The 17,883-nt window shown below is 36.9% G+C and overlaps 1 protein-coding gene across 1 annotated transcript in view; it reads right to left on the bottom strand.

Moving 5' to 3' along the window:
* The window catches only part of LOC108681895 (doublesex- and mab-3-related transcription factor A2), a 42,384-nt gene that overhangs the window by 13,208 nt on the left and 11,293 nt on the right, over window positions 1-17,883 (bottom strand). The gene's annotated exons all lie outside the window — the stretch shown is intronic.

Here is a 17,883-nt window from a genome sequence, read left to right as displayed (position 1 = left end):
CATAGAACATACATCGATACATGTATATGTATATACAGGAAGTCCAGCGAAGACTTTAAAGATGCTGGTGCGTCACTTCTATTAGAAATTTGCTGAAATTATGGCCTTTTGGGGATTTTGCTGCAGCCAGTGGTAGGCGGGCGCTTCGATAGCCTGATTCTCAGTGATCTCCATAAACCCGCCCGTTGGTTACTTTCACGGCAGCAAAGTACTTCTGTAAATTCACCACGTACTAACAACTAACACGGCATCCGCGGGATGGTAATTGCCTAATTCTATAGTCATACAGGACGAACTCGCTGTGAGGGTAAATGGACGTTCAATTCTTGTACCAATAAAATAAATAAATTCCTAGAGAACGATTGCGACTCTTGTGTTACATTATAAAAGGAGCGTGGCAAATATAGATATTTGATGGAACTTTGAGAAAATATGCATTCTTACGTCAATTAAAAGATTACAAACTCACAATTGTAATGAATAAAGTAATGGCCAAGTGTCTAATGGAAGTGAAATTTACAGGGTCCGCCATATTTATGGCATCGCACGTTTTTCTTACTTCTCAAAGAAACAAACAGGTGAATTAATTATTTTATTTAATGAGCTAATGGTCAAGGCCTACATAAACAATTCTTGTACATTTTTATTCAATATTTTTCACGACGGCCTCCAACTTACGCTGGAAAGATTTACGGAAGACACGCAGCGTTTCTTAAGGGATTAGCCCCATTCTCATTTCAATTTAGACTTCAAACTATCCAAAGAATCATGAGGTGTTCTGCAGACCCTAATCTCTTAAATGAGAAAAGAAAAATCAATGGATTGAAATCTTGGCTTCTTTTGCTAATGAACGCTGGGATGTGACCCTGAATCCAGTTTTGGGTCATGTTTGAACCATATGATGGGGCAGAGTCTTGTCGAAAACTCCATGATGAGCCGTTGTTGAAGTGTTTACGACCCCAAGGTAACAACTCAGCTTCCAAAATGTCCGAAATGTATCGTTGACTGTTTAATTTCACTCCTGAGGGGACAAAAACGAGTGGAGACCTCCTAGTGGCTGTTACCGCGGCCCAAACCATCACGGACATGGGATTTTGACGTCGTGTTGTTGTTCTGGTTGCCACAGATCCATCCCGACTCCAAACTCTGTCATTTTGATGGTTAACGCTTTGTTCACAGTCAAAATTTTTCTCGTCACTGAACACCAAGGTGGGCTGCGTGACATCCTCAATGAGATCCAGAATGTGCTGGCATCTTTCGAGCCTCATTCGTGGCAGTCATTGAAAATAGGGGTGGTCATATTGAATAAATACGTTTGAGAATTATTTAAGCAGTTCTTGTCCATTAGCTCATCCAATGCTAAATTAATTCAACTGTTTTTTCATTGAGAAATAAGAAATATGGCGGACCCTGTAATACATAGCCCATTTTGAGTTTCCGTCGCAAAAAAATAATTTCAAACATTTTAAATCAAGATGCAAAATATACGTATTCATTAATGCGATAAAAGAAGCGTTCATTACAGAAAAATTGACAGCAGAACTTGCTCACATAGCTTCTACTGAACAAAATTCTTCATCACAGATATAGAAGGCTTAACTTGAATATAATAAATCCTTTATAAATAAATTAAAAAGATTTAACTACACTCTAGTACACACCACGATCAAATTTGTCCAAGATTTCATTTCGCGTTTCATTAAATTGGCGTGAATCACGACGCCAATGGCTAATCTCAAAACAAAGCTTGCAACAGAAAAGACATGATCATATTTCACGTTCAAATAAGAATTACCTACTTAATTTCACAAGAAACCCGGGATTGTGAATTCGACATATTTTTCAGAAAACGCAGTTCAGTTTTCAAGCGGTCAGAGACACCAAATTAGGCACAGCTGCTCCACGAACAGTTTAACACTGCCTGTCGAAATTGCTTCAACATCTGCACATATGAATTCGGCGAAAAGCCAAGATTCGAGTGACAGATATACTGTAAGCGGGTAATTAAAATGAGCACAACAATTAGAAGTGGAAAGTTCGCTTAATTCCCGAAAAGCAACTCTTCGTTCAGACGCGCCATGAGAACTGTCACTTCAATTTCAATCGACAATTCACGCACGATTTGCTCACTGGGTCTCAATTACCCACGATTTGTGTAAAATTAGTTTCTGAAATGCAAAGCGCTTCTCAATCATCAGAACGGCACTCTGAATTGAATGCTTCGTGACTTATAGAGAATGATTTATACGAGTACGAAAACAATAAACATCACGAAGTGACAGTAATTTTAAGTTTTATTCTCTCACTGAATTCTATATTATGAGATTAGCGTTGAATTCGATGGTCATTTGAGGTATTTTGGAAGTTTGATTACTATTGATGCTTTGAATAAATTTACTTCCGCTGCAGGTATTGCATGAATGTTCATATTTGAAATGCCTAGCACCATATCGAACCCGGTAGGAGTCTAGTAGCTATTTCAAACTATCGTCAGTATTGAAAATATCCGGTAAAATTACAAGATTTAGATCTTCTATAATGAACAAGTCACGAAAAATTCAAGATTCGGCGACAGGTCACATCAGGCCTACTCTTTAGCGCCGACATCACTATGTTATGTTATGAAGACAGTAGGCAAATTCGATATTCTAATGGGCGAACCAACTCGCACGGGATGTATTGTAGTAATTTTTCACACATACAGATAAGATTAGCTTTAAACTTTGTAAAACTCTAAGTAGTAATCTCATGAAAAATGAAGCAGCTTTTACAAATGATCAATTCCAATAGTTGGTTGAGTGCTGATCGAGTAGCTCTTGTATCAGTATATATTCTGGGACACACTCTGCAAATGCACTTTACATTGCCATTTATTTGGTAATCGAACAAAATAATTACAATTATTGATCGAAATTAAAGCTTAGAGTTCTAGAAATTATATTCATGGATAAAGATAGTCAATAGTACTATGAATTCGAACTATGGCTAGATTTCTGGAGAACGACGACCGGTCGGTCACATCACGCACAGGTAAAGTGGCGTTGTGGTCCCGTAGACTAAGCGGCGAATGTGATCCGTCGAAAGCTAACGCTGAAAGATGCATCGCCCTCTATAAATCATGTACGCTTAGGGCGCGGTATCCAGCCGAGAAGCAGACGTCGAGCATTAATTTGCTGGTCAGGGAAGTTTATCTGTGCGAAAGGAAGCGTCAAAAGAAGACCTCTTATACTGCAATCGAATACAATGAAAAATGTGCTGATGAATCATCCATGATGGTTCGGACCATACACACCGTCGCTTGAATTCGCAGTAAGCAAAGAAACCATTACTACTCCAAATTGCTTGTAAGACAAAGTATTTTACAAACTTAATAGACACTGCTTGGTAATTTTGTAATATTGATGTTTGTAAAAATTACGATAAAATTATAATTCAACCGATATTTTTCCTGGAAGTATTCAATAAATCAATAGGTAAGAATTGGTAACAATAGGAACAGGCCTATTGGTCAATAAAAGTTATGAAAGAGTCAATTAAAGAATGAAAGTCAATTAATCAACACAGATTGTACTCGAATACTGATCATAGTTTTTAATGGATTTATTAATTTTCAGTTAAAGATCAGGTCTAGGAAATTATACCCACATGATGGGTGCTAATTGATTACACAGCTAATTCATATCTCCTCTATATGATAGATTTGGAACGTACCTCAATTAATAAACGAACGTATTAAAATTGCGAGATTATTTATTTTTGGCATAAGCTTTAGCGTTGTAAATGAGCGATTATTCTAATTTTGTAATATAGCCATTGTAATTATTTTTGTAATGTAAAGATTGGCAGAAGCTGGGCGCCATATAAAGAAAATGTTAGCACTATTACCCGCCATGTGCATCATTAGAAATGATAAGTGCAACTTTGATGCAGCTTGTTCCAAAATCACGATGGAAATATTTAATTGGAAGGATGCATTGCTTTTAAATCAAATTCACACAATGTTCATATCCTGACACGCGATGAGATAAAATAACAATCAATTTACCGGGCATGTTAATGAGACTAAATTTTACAAAAAAAAATATAGAGTGAATAGATTTTCAAAATTACAGGAATTCAAACTCGTTTGACTGCTGACAAAATTAGTATAATCCCATGACCGAGTGGCACAATAACAACAGAATTTGAATAAATAATCTCACAGGCAATAATAATTATAACATTTGTACAATGATAATAACATGTTCGATAAAGTTCCACAAGTCGGATCCTTCGACACAGAAGAAAATTTGACACATTTTTTGAAATCGCACTTACAACAATAACGAGTGCGTATGCAATTTCAGAGACACAGAGATGAATTTGAAATGATATCAAAGACCGTACTTACCTCAAAGAGGAATACTACTATTGCAGGGATCGCACCTACCACTATATAACTAATTTGGACACAATTCCTTAAGCCCGGTCCACACGCTCAGTTTTACACAACGATTTGTCTGCGCAGTTCTAATCGTTGCAGATAAAACGTTGCGTGTGGACAGGAAAACTGCGCAGTTTTGGAGCCGGCGGGAAAACTGCACAGTTCCATCGAAATCTGAGCTCCAGAGCATAGATTTCGATGAACTGCGCAGACAAGTCGGAGCGTGTGGACGGTAGCACAGTTTTCCGATTCAATTTGTACTCAGTTTCAACGATTCTGGCGACAATGGCGGACCTTCGGTAATGTTCTCGGGTATTTATTGCTCTTCTATACGAAAGTTTTTCTTGCATTTGGCGAGTAAAATTCAAGGATTATGGTAACAGGACAAAAAGGTGGAGACATACGAGGGCTTAGTAGAAAAATTCAAAGAAATCGATGAAAGCGCAAACAGAGAAACAGCTGTAAAATGAGTTGAGCATTTGCCGTAAATAATTGGGAATAAATAAAAAAATCGATTCCATCTGGAACTGTAGAAAAAGACATCTACAAGCCTTGTATTTTAATTCCTCGCATTCCGTAAATGATCCAATCTCTTTTTTGACAAGTCATAATGCCAAAATTTATCAAAATACTGCCTTCTCCATGGCACGTCACGGACAAATTTACGGCCGGACTCGAGGCCGGTCTCCCCAAATTCGATGGGCATGGAATATCTCCCAAAGTAATGAACGTAGCTCGATAAAACTTGGTACACGTATTCATTAAGACTTAACGGTAATGTTTAGCCGTGACAATTTTTTTCGATTTTGCCTTCGTTTGCGAGTTCTACGGCTTTATCTAATCTAAAAAATTGTCACGAGCTAAACATAGCCGTTGGGAGGTTAGGTTCATATATTCAAAGTTTCGTTCAAATCTGTACAGTAGTTATGAAGAAATGTCATGCTCACTGCAAATTTCGGCACGTTTCGTCATATAACTCACGAATGAAGGTGAAATTTTAAAAATGGCCACGAGCTAAACATCACCGTTAAGTCCTAATGAATACGTGTACCAAGTTTTATCGAGCTACGATCATTACTTTGGGAGATATTCCATGCTCACCGAATTTGGGGAGACCGGCCGTAAATTTGTCCGAGACGTCTCCATGGCGAGATCGCGCAAAACTGAGCAAACTACTCAGACAAGTCTGCACCGTGTGGACGCTCTAAAAATTGTAACGATTTCATTCCGACTTAAAACCGCGCAGACAAATCGTTGTGAAAACTGAGCGTGTGGACCGGGCTTTAGACCTATACGGCCCATAACGACGAATTCTGAAACGACTTCATTCATCAACCGTACTTCCCAGTGAGAGGAATTCTGATGCAATTCCTTAGACCACATCTGTAACAATGATGAATTAGCATGCAATTCCAGAGACCGCATCTCACAAAAATTCTGATTCGATTTCAGAGACTAAACCACCAACTAAGACGACTTCGTATATGATTCCTGAGACTGTATATTCCTTACCCTAAGACGAATTGGGACATAATTTCAAAGACAGCTCCGCCCTCCAGGGTGGAATTCTAGGAACGGAGGTTCATATATTCAATATCAATCCAGCTGGGTTCCTTGTTCGATCCAAAAATATCTCCTGAGACATAAAGAAAAGGCCACCGTCTAACATATATAAAATAGAACATAGTAAGAACATAATATATATATTCTTACATATTTTATTCATTGGAGATTCTACCCTTTCTAGATGAAAAATAAATCTGATGACGGTACAACGAGTATTAAGAACATTTGCTAGCATGTATATTGAAGCGATTTCAACATAAGAATACACAAAAAATACTTTATTTTAATATAAAATTTTTTGGACGTTTGCCAGTTTGGGCAATCACAGCGAGAGTAAAATTACAACAGCGAAATTGACATTTAAATAAGATTAGTCAATTTGATCTACTAATAAAAATACTAACCACGCTTCTAATCGTGAGCTGATTATGTCATTTAAAATAGATATTCATTCAATAAAAGAAATTTCACGGCCCCAAATGACACAATTTATTCAGAATTCATTCACGCAATGACGATGTCGAAACAATAATAAAAGTTGTGCATCACGATGTCGAAACAATCCTGTAAGATGTCCATGTCATTTGATCAATATTAAAATTGAGTTGCGCAAATCTAGAAGAATTCCATCAATTTCATCATTGCGTACGGTACCTACAAATTTTAAGGGTAAATCAAAATCGTCATTGTGAGGGCACAGTTCATGGGATTGTAAGGTTCCCCTCCAAGTTATGCGTCACACAACTACAACATTGCCACGGGGGAGGAGCAACAGGCGTTGCTGACTCAGCTCGACCCGCGCGCTCTGCTTGTTGCTGCGCCGCTGCTGCGCCTGACAACAGCAACCGAGTTGTCCGAGAGTCTACGCAGCCGAGCGAGCGATCCAGCCACGCCGCTCGGGGGAGGGGTGAGTTATACTTCAATATCCTTCATTGGTGACTGCAACAGTGCTGTTACAAACACTAAGCTCGCACTCAAGGTTAATGGGGATTTATTCAGAAACTATCAACAGCACGTCTACAGTGAGATTATACCAACATTTTAATTGTTGGCGACTGAATCAGTCTAGTTACCAGTGTTGAACATCTATCACGGAACCGATGTTGAATAAATCTAGCAAAAAATCCATTAAAAGTCCCCTGGTCACTGAATCATCACTGTTGCCAAAACCAAGCAACGCTCACACGTATGATTAATAATAATCGTTTTATAAACATTTTTATTTTACAGTTAGCATACCACAAGCAACCAAGTGTACCAACGTTCGTCAGTCGTCAGGTATAACGCACAACGTTCAAGCAATCCTCAATATCGCATAAAACAACGACCTTATCATTCAACGTAGGTACTACGGCTCCCCCATTAGCCTCGCTCTCCGTACCAGTGAGCGTTTGGTACGCAGCCAAAATAAATATATAATAATAATCCATAAACAGGCCCCAGCTGAAACCATCATTGTCACCGCAAGCAGGCATCGACCGGCGTCAATGTTGAATGAATCAGTATCATCATTAACAGTTTATTGGTGAATAAATTAGCTAAACACCGGTATGTCCTACAGGAGATATTTTATTGTTAATCAGTTTTTTTTCTAAGTTTATAAGCGCGCACAACTTGTGCGGGATTTCAATAAGTGGAATTGTGATACTGAGGTTTGATTTAAATTTGCATTTTCTAAGGTTTGTTTAGAGTGTATAATAAAATAGTTTAATATTACAAAATTCATCCATGACGTTGATCTAATTCAACGTATGCGCGCTAAGCTCGAAATCGAATGGTTTACAATAAGACGAATTTTTTTGACATGTATTCTTCGACTGAATACGTCGCACATCAATTAAAATGACTTGCATCGGCACATCCCGGTTTTCAAAGTTATTTTTTCCTTGAAACACAAATGAAAGAAATTATTGGCACTCGACAACTTCCCGTAAAAGGTCTCCAAGCAGCTGCATAGTAACCAGGGCTTTCCTCAGCGTTTTTTTTTCAAGTGTATGCACTCGCACTCGCTTTCATCTAAAAAAACGAATGAAAGCCAAATTGTGCGCCACTGCAGACAATAACCAATTAAACCAAGGGACATCAGTTTATATTCTCGGTGCTCAAAGATTTTCTGCTCAGAAGAAATATTACTGAAGTGTTTGGCAAGGTATTCAATTATGCAACTTTTACGCCAAAGTTGCAAGAAATTCCGGTCTCATAAGCGACAGTTGTTGGGAGCTGCGTAATGGATTTTGGGTCCGCGTTCAAGTCGTAGACGACTGAACGTGTCTAAGTGATTCACTGCAAGGGACGACAAAAGCTGGGGAAGAAGCCTTCCCACCTCGATTTTGAGGGTTCGAGGAGGTGGAGGAGGAGCTACAATGCGAGTTAGCAACAGCGGCTCAATCGACGCCAGGGCGTTTGACTGAAGCGAGAGAATATTGCATGAGAAATCCCTTGCAAATTTGCGAAACGCGCAATTCTCGCTATTGTGGAGGCAGTCACTACAGCGATGGCCCTCGACGACTCATGGGAAGTCTATTAATTCTCAAATGTTAATGGTTTGTATACGATGGACATGATGAATGCAACTCATGTAGGAAAGTTTTGACTGCTTTCAAACTTTTTATTAAAGTAATTGATTTCAATTTTTAATAAAATGCTTACCCAAAAAAATTTAAAGTTTGACATTTATTCCGCAGTTGCATTAAAAAGCACTGCTAAATATGCTAGAATTAATAATGCAGACGTAGACTATACAGTGCATGAACGCCGACGTTGGCTTGATATTGGTAACAGACATGATAAGTTGTTTGGTTAGCTACACTGAATATCGGGAAAAATAAAGAACGAAAAACCCAAACCCAGTGGAAATTCAAAAATCTAATAAACACAAAATCAATCTCAAATAGCTTTAAAAGAAATAGCCCGATACATCAGAATATATAGCACAACCATCCATGAGACCATGACTGACGTAATGTGAGATCAGATAAAACAGAACAGTTCTTACACTTAGAAAAATAATGGGTTATTATGTCCAAAAAAGACACCTTCGTCCCACAGCCTAAGAAGAGAGCGGCAAATCTCGGATACGCCTTTTTGTAACCCACACAAGAACAAAAGGTACATCGCTATTAGGACAATAAGCCACTCAATCCTCTGAGTGTAGAACCTGACTGACTTGCGAACAGGCGAACCGTTTGCAATGAATGGAATACGGTCCGTACTTTCTACTCATAAAATTGAATTGGTTATAGAGTTCAAATATTAAAAAACGTTTTGTAACAAAAATAAACTGATGTAGTTTTTGTCTGAGATGTAGATTCTTGTTTGAAAATCTGATGAAGTTTGGCCGAGTTTTGTAACAAAACTCGGCCATTTTTGCCGAGCCTAAATGAGTAAGGAATACCCACACAATTGCAAGAAGTTGATCGCCATTTCGACAAATCTCATTAATTTCTCAAGTGTACGGTCTATATATACACTGGTGGCAGTGCCCACGCCTGGACCGAGTCTGCCCAGCAACGCGCAACAATCACCGCACCAACACCGTGAAATGCACGCATAAATGCCCTCAAATTATAGCCTACGCGGAGAATGGATAATGGTTGCATGGAGAACTTTTGAATAATAACATTTGCTGAAAATGGACATAAATTACGTTATGCAAAAATATTGCTGAATATCATCAAACATTTGGAGTTAAGCTGTGCACTACTTGCCTAAATTCAATAAATATTATTTAGTTTTTGAATTGAAGCATAGGAATGTTGATCAATGTTGGTCAATGATCATCGTGACATTTTTTCGCGCATGATTGTTCGCCAGCCACTGTAGTTAAGTCGGAATAAATTACAACTATCGATTTGAAACATTCACAACATGCACACGATGAGTCGATGTACAGAACATTCACAACATGCACGCGATGGGTCGATGTGCAGAACATTCACATTGTACACGCGATGAGTCGATGTGCAGAACATTCACAACATGCGCGCGATGAGTCGATGTACAGAACATTGCTGGGAACATCACATGCAAATTTATTCGCCGTTTATTTAGTTCACAAAAAAATATAATTCATCAAAATGCCTTTAACTAATCGCAAGCAAACGAAAACAGCATAAAGGTTCGAGTTGAGTAGTTTATTCGAAAAATTAAAAACTGAAACAACGGAAACCATGGCAACGAAGTAACTCGTCACTGAAATTCTGTATATACGTACCCATTTTAAGCAAAAATTAGCAAACTAAAAATAGTGTCAGATCCGTGCAAAGAACTTCAGCATTGTAAATTAATTAAACATAGTAAATTAATTTTCTGGTAGCATTCAGCATTGAAAATTTTCTGGAATTTCAAGCTTGCGCTCAGCCATAAATTAACGGAACGTCGAGAACGCGTTAACTTCTGGCGTTGCGAATAGTTTGCTACTGAAGGAAGCTATAGAAACTTGAAAATACTATAGAAACTACTCGTGTACTCCGTCATCGTATTGAGTATATGTACTCGATCGTATAAGAGGTGTAGCACTTCAAGGCGTATGTACTCGTGAAATTATACTCATGCATGGACCAAAGGAGATTTGCAACGGAATAACCATGTATATACATACCCGCAAACGCACCATATACTTTTATTATTAATTTCAGTAAACACAGGAAGACAATGGAAAAATATTCATGAGCCCCTCTTAAAAGTTGCGCAGTCATTGTTATTTTCTCCCCAAAATATTAGACTGAATAATAAATAATGCAAAAGTGGATATTTAACACTAAAAATTATTACAGCATTTCCCCCGGGAAATAACACAGCTTTCTGGTATAAATTCATAAGTTTGTTTGTAATAGCGCTGGTCGACGTTTTCGCTATAGAGAAGCAACCTGGCAAAACTCTGGCTCTCGGGCTATGCAACAATTTACACGCAGTTGTCGAAACGAATTTCAAATAATCTTTCAATTCCATTTCATAGAGATCTATTAAGTGCATATTTATCATTTGGCTTAAGTTAACTACGTACAAAATAAACCGGGATTTCAGTATATCGAGTATCCGTTCATTTATCCGTATATCCTTGCCATTGTATCAACATTAATCTTTCGCGATGCATTCATACAATTTTTAATACATAGACTTACGTTTTTATAGTTTTTTAGCTCTTTTTATTACCGTCAGTTTAATAAGGCTCTAAAAATTCCTATGGAAAATGCACGCAATAATCGAATAAATTAAGAAACTTGTTCTGTTCAGAAAGTATTTACTCGCATAAAACTGAACATTTCACAATCCAGCGCACAGTTAAAGCATTAAGAAAGCTGATAAATCTCAAATAAATTTAGCACATAATTTACAGAAAGAAAAACAATGGCTAAAACTCATTTAAGCATGAAAAATATATAATATATAATTTATATAATATAATATAAAAATATAATAGTTAAAATACTTAACCGATTACTGTACATGATGTATTATATTTTAAGACGATATAATACCTTAAGAATGCAAATGAGTACGAATAAAACAGGTATGAAGAAAGAGCAAATACTCAGGAGACAGGTGATGATAAATGAATACATCTAACGGCTCATAGGAATAATGCTGAAACAAAACAGATTATTCAGCAGGAAGACAGATCTAGCCATGCATGGAATAAGGCAGTAGCAATACTTAAGCATAAGTACAAATGTTGCAGACGTAATAAAGATAATGCAGATAGAGGAGGAAAGTTACTGTAGTTGGAAGAGAGACGCAACAACAGGAATTTTGTTCATTCTCTAGAATAACTTCTCACTAATCGCTCTTGTAGAGAACTTTTCTAGTTATGGCCTCTAACGTTACGCACAAAATTGCATTCTTTGATAATTATAATTCGTGCAGAACAAATTTGTTTACTAAAACCCCTTTAGGCCAAAATTTGACTACATGTACATGGACGCACAGCTATTACAACGAGCATGGTGAATTTCAATCATGATTTCTAATTACTTTCACAGGAAATGACGAATGATTTTCGAATCAAAAATAAACTGCAACGACAACGAACGTATGATGGTAAAAAAATCTAATTTCTTTTTAATTGCAACGGATTTACCAAATTTGGAACTGTAGCTTCATAACTCTTTAATTCTCGTACGTTTTCATCGCCATCATAATAGATAAGAACATGCTAAGTTCGGCACCATTCTGCGATGGAAGAAGCAACGAAGCCACTCGATCGGGTGATTTCGGGTGCATAGGGTGATTTGGTATAGGCTGTGAATGAGGTCAACTCCGGCATGATATGATGAATTAGTGAGTCGATTCTCAGCCTATAGTTACACAGTCATTAATCTGCCTTTAGTTTCAAAATTTTTGCATCGCAAGAAAAAAAAATTGCAGCAACCAAGTTGTTGGAAATCAGTCCATTATTGTATTTTATACAGTCTAAGAACCAAATCAAAACAGATACGGGTTATAATACTTAAAAAAACAATCCGTATACCATTTACACATGCGCCAGCCACGCTCCCAAAACCAAAACCTGAAAAAAAACATTTCTTGTAAGGAAAACAACGCATGCACGCGCAGGATATCCCAAGGGCCTAGGAAAATTGAGCAGTAAAGTGGCCGCTTCATCTTCCCTATCAGCAAAAATTAGCGCAGGAAACAAAGCCTGGCGACTTTCATGCTTGAAGAACGATAAAAAAGGCGCATGTAAGAGTTATGAATGTTTATCAGTTGTCTATCAAGAAAAGCAACTATTCATTTCGGGTTCGAAGAAGCACCTGGGATTGAATTTAAAGCAAATTAACCGATATTATCAAGATAAGAAATAAAATTAATCTTTGAAATGATTCAGAGAAAGTACGCAGGTAAAATTGGTAGCATTAAAAGCTGTGAGAATTCGGAATAATGAATTGAACAACTACATAAAATTTTCCGAAAAGATCAACAGGTGGCGTGTCTCAGTATATTATGGGGCTCGTATGGATGTTCACGCATCGATTTATACTTTCCTTTGTTTGAAATTTTCACCTTATGTTCCAAGTTTGTTCTCACTGTATTATTTGCACCAATGGTTATTTAATTAGTTTTAAAGGCCTCAATAACTAAAATGACCGGTTCTAAAAACTTACCGCTATCAGTTAGAATTGTGAAATGATTCTCACAATTTTTACATGGCCAAGTTATAATAATCAAAATGACAATAAGATGAAATAGGATTGTGCAAAAAATTACTTAGTTATGCACGAGGTTATTCATGCATTTATATTTTCTTACGTCGAAAATTGCAATGTACACGAAATGCGGAAGCCGGCAATGAAAAAGTTTGCCCAACCCTGACGTAGGTAGGTCGATGCTAAACAAATTTCATTTTAAAAGTGCACCAGTGACTATAAGCCTTTATTTCTCGCCTTTATTATAAAACTTTTGAACTAATTTAGCCAACATTTGAATTTATTACATTTTTTAAATTTTGAACGAAGGATTTAAAATGATATTGGAAACGCCTGTCTACATAAAGGTATATATTCGGGATTTGAATTTACTCTGGTTGACTCAGCTTTCCTCGAGTCATTTGAAAGTAAGTGAATAATGAACACACAAGACAAATTTTAAAAGAACTCATTTGAAATGGTAAGTTGAAATTTGTTTTTACCATTTGACTCTAAAGTCAGTCAGTCGGGAGGCGATATGTGTCTCTAACAACTCCGAAAATGCGGCTCATATTCATTTTTAGAGGTAACAAAATCGGTCCCATTATTAGTTTTAGCTAATTATCGTGCATTATTATACGAAATAATTAGGCGAAATTTAATTTTATAAATGATCATATCATTATCATTTAATTTGAACCAGACATGAAGTCAGTCGTTGTTATCGAGGCACAATCGTTCACGTAGTAACAAAAGAGGCAGCGCTAATAGGAGGCAGTCACACTTGATTCTAAAAATTGACGAGTCTTAACAGAATATATTTTTCGAGCAGGTGTGCGTGCGTAAAATTCATTTGATGAACAGACAAGTGCAGCCGGAATTTCGTTAGATATTTGATTGTTCAAACGAAAATTAACGAGTCTTCTACATTTTCAGGTTCTGTTTCAGAGCACAATTTCGTATATTTCACCGTAGACTTCCTACCAGTCGTTTGAAAATATGACACTATTTAAATTATAACTAAATATACACTATTGAAAACTATTCAAAGTATAACGTCTGAAAGTTATGACACAAACTACAAATTGGTGTAAAAATACTAGCCTAATCACTGAAGACAAACGAAACACTAAGTCAAGACTATGAAACAAATGTTTCGGCTATTTTACTACGCTGTTATTTGTGTACCTAATTTCAATGGCACAAGTTCATATAACCCAGCATGCGAGGGCAATTATATTAAATGGAAGAAATACTCCGATGCTGAATTTGTAACTAGAATGGTTTGTCGTTGCGCCACTTAAGAAAATAAAATGAAGAAGAATGACGCATCAAATGGTCTTCTAAAATCCGAAGCAATATTCAATGAAAGTTTTCAAACTTTGCGGACAAAAATTTGTCCCGGTATAATGAATGCATTAACACGTAACGAAAAATGGACTCAACAGACTGGCAGCAGATTGTGAGCTTCACTGAGAACAACAACGCGCAACAAAGACGTTGGTTTGTGAAGTCAACTCACGTACCCGACAAGAGACAAGAGAAAATACGAATTTCGACCCCTGTTATCAGTAATTTAAGTGGGAATGAATCGCACTGGGGATCCTGAAGTGATCGCACGACTGTTGCATCACAAAAAGATAATTTTGGCCAAATCCCAAGTCACAAATACGCCGTGGAGAGCTGAAGAAGATTTATGACCGCCGTACCAAATGGGGCGGTGCCTAATTCGTGGTTCAAATGCAACCCTAAATTGCACCTCAAGACCGTTGCTGCGTCTCGCCACAGTGGCGCTGCGATCGTGTGCGGCGCTGCGAGCAAGTGTGCCGCGTCGATGACAGGAGATGCTGGGGTGAAAATGTGTCACTCGAGTACAATTTAAATCAAACCGCATGAGCCCTTGAATGATTCCAGTTGTGCCGCTAGAAGCGCAGCACCAAAACCTGGACAATTCTTTTCCAAACATACAGTCACACAGAATCTATTCTCAGCAGCGTTCTACATAAAAAAGGTCCATCTTTTGAGAGATCTTTTCGGCAAGAGAATATAGTGTCTATTTAACACCAGTAATAATCTGTATGCAGTTGATAATAATCGACAATTATTGGAATTCGACTTTAGTATCTTAAAAACCTCCAAAATCGTTACAAATAACATTAAACTTCTCAAAAACCAAGGCATCTCACAGAGCCCAGCGGATCTTCATAGCGTCGAATAAAATACACGTGTTAACTAATCAGCTGTGGCATCAGTGATACGCACTTGCCTCAGTTAAGGTATTGGAGACTTATATCAAAAATTCAATTAACTTCGAAGGCTCTGAAACGCCGAATTTAAATACCTTATTATTCAGATTTTCACAACTTTTAAAAATAATCAATCGTTATTATACATCTTTCCATATGCATATTAAAATAGAAGTCGTGACATGTACATAGTTAGTATAGTATGGCTAACTGAAGGTTGATGACAATGTTCCCTTGTACAGACAATAAATATTTTTATCATTTTCAATGACTGGCCGATTGCTTCACTTTAAAATATTCGATCAACAGAACTATGACAATAAACCGTTTTATTAGATTTCTCTATATGGTTAAATTTTTCTCTATACGGTTATTTACTTCATTTATGTCATGTGTTTGACATGCATCTCATCTGCAGAAAGCGCATGTTTAAAATTAGTAAAATCTTCTGCCCTTTTATTGCTGTAACTTGAAAATAATTTAATACCCCCAATGTATTGAATTTTTCTCAGCATCATATCTCAGCCAACAAGCATTCATTGGGATTTGAATTCGAATATTACATGCGCAACGAGTTCATTGATCCATTGAAACTCAACTGATTAAATTCCTTAGTCATCGAAAATAGAAAATTTAATCATTTGCGAGCCAACGACAGAAGAGCTGCTTAGGCAGACACGAGTATTAGAATAGCAGACATCAGATTATTTTATGGCGTGCTACTAGAACACTTGTATTCTCTTGCACACCTGTAACGCTCTTCAGCATGCATTTGAATCATACTACTTGTTAATGATGGCGAGCGTTACATGCACAGGCGAATTCGAATTTGACGCTATGAAATAATTTGAAACAAACGAATACAAAATTTATGTAACAAGAAATGTCCTACTAAGGTCCTGTGGTAAATCCTGCATGCATTAACTAAACCTAGTTGCGTGACATACGAGTTTGTTGATTAGTCAATACAAGAAAAATCTTGACATCGTATGAGTAAATTTTAAATGAAAATGCTCACTTCTCTTCCTTTGTTTGCATTATTGAGAAGATGCAAAAATTGCTTCGAATTATCCATCTCTTTCTGTACGTGCTAAGAAAAGAAATAAGTAATTGTTTCGAAGAATCGAGAGAAACATGCGCCAGCCTCCTCAGACCGGGCAAAGGCTGTCGGTGTGAACTTAAATTCTTGCACGCAATCACTTTTTGCGAGCCATGGACCTTGCACCGGTAGGAAGTTCATGACCCGTCCACACAAAGATTATGTATTAACAAATCTAACGGAAGACGCAGTATGGAATAGAAATCAAAAATAAAAAAAAATGGAACTCCTTGCCATTTTGAGCCGCACGTGTCAAAAATATCTAGTACAAAATTTCGATGATTATTTTACTACACTTCTCTTAACTTGCTTTCTTGCTGTCTGTCTGCTCCAAGTCTTATAATCGATATTTGCCACATTTATACTTGTCCAATCGATCTTAAATTTTGCACACTTGCGTAGTCGGAGACAACGCATGAATCAATTGGCACAAAAAAAAAATAATTTTTATATAAAATAACTAAAAAATATAATTTTTTAAATATTTAAAAAAAAAAAAAAGATATTCATTGTACATGTGTAACATCCGAGACCCCGGCCTCTTTAGAAGTGTAGTCTTTTAAAAGTTCTTTTTAAACGCATATTATTTAATATTATTGCGCTGATATAAGCAAGCTGATAACTTTACTGATTAGCATTCCTGCGGATTGCACACGCATATGCTACGGTCCTTCAAGACCAATATTTTATGGCTGCAATTAAGAAACCTATACAGCCGTTAAATTTATTCAATGCTAAATATCGTTAGAGCATTTTTTCGATATCCGTTCGAAACACATTGATCATGGTTTTCAAAATCTTACGAAAAATCTTTGTTCGTCAAAATTAACTTCCAACGTGCAAAGTCCTTCAAAATCGAGTTATTTGCTTTAATAGCAAATCTTGAGTCGCTGCCGACAGCATGGCCAAGATGCGTCTCTAGTCGCGTTAAATTTTCTCACCAAATTAAGGACCTCTGACTTTTTTAGCATTAATCTGACCTACATAGTATTAATTATCAAATCTTTACAAATTTATAGCAAACGTAGCTCACAAGTAATTGCAACGTATAAATTGTCTTTAGTGTAATCACTAATTAATATTTTTTTGGAATATTTATTTCCATTTCCAGAACACATTGACAATCTCAAAACTAAACATATGAGGTCTTTGTATGTATTGATATGGAAATTTCAAGCTCGTCTCTGTTTTGCAAGAGCTTGTACAATTATTCGAGAACATTTGAACTGTGCTTCAACGAGAAACATCATTTGCCAAACACAATGCAACTAATGTGACACACTGAGCTGAGGTTTTTCGTTAGGTAGACATAATATTACTCCAACAGATAACATATTATTACTGCAACAGATAACCTAAAAACGCAGAGTAAGTTTAAAAAAATCGTCTAAAAGCCACTTCCCGCGAGCTACCATTGCAAAAACT

This window comes from Hyalella azteca, unplaced genomic scaffold, assembly GCF_000764305.2.
Source record: "Hyalella azteca isolate HAZT.00-mixed unplaced genomic scaffold, Hazt_2.0.2 contig9610, whole genome shotgun sequence".
NCBI lineage: Eukaryota > Metazoa > Arthropoda > Malacostraca > Amphipoda > Hyalellidae > Hyalella > Hyalella azteca.
Note: the sequence above shows the minus strand (reverse complement) of the source record. Positions and strands in the feature narration are given on the sequence as shown.